We start from the raw sequence: 4,184 nt of genomic DNA, 5'->3' as shown, positions 1-4,184 counted from the left end.
GTAGAACTATTTAACCTTGCTTGTGATTTCTTCAAAAAATAAAGCATGTTTTATTATTTAATTTGTGTTTACAGCAGCTTACATTGCTCATTCTTTGCCTTTGTGTTGTGTTTTTGTTTGTTTTAACGTTTATCCATTTTGATGATCATCTAATAATTCTAATTACTCAGATGACACATACGTGAATGGAAAAAAAGTACCACCTATTAAGATGTCTTTTCGAAAAAGGAAATATTGTGAACATTGTGACCAGTGGCTTATTATTACTGTATTAAAAAGACATAACTCGAAGACTTTCATAGATGGTACATGAAGAAAAAAAGTGGAAGGTGATGAGGATATGGTGATGGTAACGGTCGTACTTTGGATGAGATGCATAGTGGTAGTACTGCAATTATAGCTGTTAATTCTGCTGGGAATAAGTAGCAAACAAGTAAGACTACAATTCATTTTTATTCTGGTTTGAATTTGACAGAAGGTATTATAATGCCGCGAAAATTTAGATATTCTTTGCCCAAAAACCTTGCAAAAACTAAGAACTTGACCAGGCCTCAGCAGCTAACAATTTCAATCCCCATTGAAAATTATGAATGTGCCCCAGCAACCTCTTTGCAGGTGTTGAAGCAGAAATCAAAAAGAATACAATCGCAGATTGGTATTATTTTTAATTTCAATCTCAGTTGTGCATCATGTGATTTAGGCTGGCAAGATATATCTAATTCAGATGAGAGCATGATCTTTGCACTTTCAGAAAATAATGCAACTTTAGGTGTAAATGTCGCAAAATCTATAACAGTAAATGAAAGTGGCAATTGGTTACTTCATGTTAATGGAAGATTATTAAGTATAGAAGCTGAATGTCTGTCCCCTGATAATGCACCTGCTGATAATGCACCTGTTTCTCTGAAGTCTGTATCATTAGATTTATCTACTATCCTACCTTAATAAATGTAAAATATGCAGTGGTAACTCAGATCCAAAGTTTTTATATCTAGCAGGAATGGAAAGTTCACTGATGCAACAGGTATAATTACTGCACATAGCATATGTAATGTGACAATTATTAGTGAATGTACTAAGAAAACAATTGTTGCCACTTGTGATGCAGTAACAGTAAGATCTACAAATTGCCCTTATTATTTATGTCATCTGGCATTCGATGTCTTTCGTGCACTAAGCAGAGAAGAGTGTTGACATCACTTCTTCATAGACGAAAAAAAGGAAAACAATAGAAAATTGCCCACCATCCACTTCTTTAACATACAATGGCTAAACAGCATCGGAAATGAAAATGAGATTACAAAATCTTCACCATAGTCTGAGAACCATTCATAGTTAAGTCAGCTACTTAAATTGACAGCTAGATGAAGTGTTAAATCGAGAAAGGTGCGTTTTCATAGATGATGAGCATTTAAATGAGGAATTATTGAGCATAGCGAAATCAGTTGAATTAATGCAAGATTTGTCATTGAGCTTTGAAGCAGGTAGTTTTTCCAAAATATTCTGGGAGCAGCAGAATAAAGTGTTTAGCCTCAAATCAACAAAGTTGATGAGATGGGATCCACTCATGATTCAATTTCATCTCTCTTTCAGGCATTTGTCAAACAAATCATATAATCCGAGACTCTGAGGTTCTCACTTTACCACCTCTAAAAATGTTAAGAGACTACACATGTTATACAAAAGCTGCATCAGGATTTGCAGGTAACTATAGAATACTAGCAATGTATTTTAATCACGCTATGCAGATGATGTAGATGAACAGCTCAGAACAATGGCCAAAGTGGACAAGTCCATAAAAAGGGATAAATATGTAGCTATATTAATGGATGAAATGAACATCAAAACTGGCTTAGCACATGATAAATACACAGGAGAGTATTAAAACAAAAAATTGAATTATAAATTAGATCTGCATGCATGTAATTACAATCAGTAGTACACAATATTACATGACCTATCATAGAAACTACATGTAAGTACAATCAGATAACAAAACAGCATTATAGTTGTAGTACTGAATCTTTATTGCAACAATATTAAAAGAACAACTTGAACCCAGGTTGATAATGATTAATTTGCTGAGTCATAGAATACACAAAACTATCCTATTTTCCTATAGGTTCTCTAATTGGTTTTACTAACTTAGGAGATATTAACAATCACCTAACAGATTTTGAGAATTCCCTAAAGGAAGACAAACCAATCAGTGCACCTCCTGCAACATCAATGCCAGTTCTCATGATTCGTGGTTTACGCAACAATTTTAGCTTTCCATATGCTCAGTTCCCTTGTAATGATTTGTCGGGGTATCAGCTATGTGATATATTCTGGGAAGCTGTTTGTAGACTGGAGCTCTGTGGACTTAAAGTTATGGCACTTGTTTGTGATGGTTTATCTGCCAACAGGCGTTTATTTAACATATCTTCCTCATCAGGTAACACTCCATACGAAGTCAAAAATTAATACAGCGACAGCAACTGATACATCTTTATTGCTGATCCTCACCTGATGAAAACTACTAGGAATACATGGGCAAATGAAAAAAGAGATTTATAGGTAAGCCAAGTCAATAGCATGTTCATGCATTTAAGTATTATTTATACATATCACAATGGTAAATCAATATCATTGGATCACATGACTACTTTATATCGAAAAAACAGATCGGAGATGGGCCGGGCCTATCATTAACTCCAAAATTAAAGTATGAGCATATTCACTTGACAACTTTCTCAAAGATGAGGGTTGACCTTGCTACTCAGGTTGAGCATGCATAAATGTACATGTATTTATCATGCTAAATTGTTCTGATACAGATCCTTAGTTCATCAGTTTCTAAAGCATTGATTGACCCTCTTTGTTGAAGAAGAGCTAGGCCATGGAAACTGCTAAATTCGCTGAAACGTTTCATAGATTCTTTGATTGTCTGAATGTCTCCAATTTTTCTCAGGGTATACATTCTCGCAATTTTTTCAAGACCCCATACTATTTAGCAAATAATTTTTGACTAAAAGTAAGGAAAAAACCTCCTTTATAATTCTTTTTATACATTACGTTCATAATATTAATTATTATAATTCATAGTGGTTAAGGGAGGACATTTTACAGTACTTGGAAGAGTGGGAGAGAAGTGTTATGGAGAGAAGGAACTTCACAAAAATTGAGCAAAACCAAATGTTACTGTGTAAAGAAACAAGAGAGGGCATAAATGTAACATGTACAGACCAGGCTAATTAGGATTCTATGATTATTGAATTTTATTAGTTAATGCATTTGTTGAATTGGTCAAATTCGTTTACGGTTCCTGAAGTAACAGTATTTTTGAGTCAGAAACTATGCCAAGACCCATTAGAAAACTTTTTTGGGATTTAATGACAAAGGGTAAGGGGACATGAAAACCCAAATGTCAAGGAATTTATTTAAAATATACTAGCATTAAGAGTAATAAATGGAATGTGTAAGAATGTTCATGAAAACTGTCTTGGACAAAAAAAATGATATAAATGACTTTGCACCAATACCAAAAAGAAAATACCTTCACAAATAGAGTATATAGCATGCATTAATTTTCTCTCCATCTCCTCTTTTTCTTTTTATCTCAAGTCATATTTATTTATTTTTATGATCATTATACTTTATTGTAACTAACATAGCCTTGATATACATGTAATATTAAAAATAATGATATACAATGTAGATGACAGTACTCTATAATAATAATGTTGTAATTAAGGAGAAGAGAAATTTAGAGGCAAAATAGAAGACAAATGAAGAGGAACAAGAGATATACATGTATTTGTGACTACAAGTTCTATTAGATCTATATGGTGCTACTACTAGATGTAAACAACTCTTTCTGAACCGTTTCCCTTTCTGCAAAAGTTTGCCTTTAGATTGTTTTTACAGTTCGATAAATGAGCTGGCAAATGAGAAGCCCCTAACTGTTTAGTATAGTTGGACAATCATTTTAAGTACCTTTTTTGAAGTAAAATTATTTATATCAGTGCTAAGCTGAGACCAGTGAAAAATTACAGCTTGATCATCTAAAATATTACAATGGTTTAACTGTAACTTTGCTTCAGAATCGACACACTTAATTGTAAATGCTTTCCTTGCATTTTCTCAAAGCAATAAAACAATTTATATGTTTCATCACTAACATGCCACAGCCATCCGTCAAT

Source organism: Amphimedon queenslandica, unplaced genomic scaffold (assembly GCF_000090795.2).
Source record: "Amphimedon queenslandica unplaced genomic scaffold, v1.1 AMPQUscaffold_13151, whole genome shotgun sequence".
Taxonomy (NCBI): Eukaryota; Metazoa; Porifera; class Demospongiae; order Haplosclerida; family Niphatidae; genus Amphimedon; species Amphimedon queenslandica.
Note: the sequence above shows the minus strand (reverse complement) of the source record.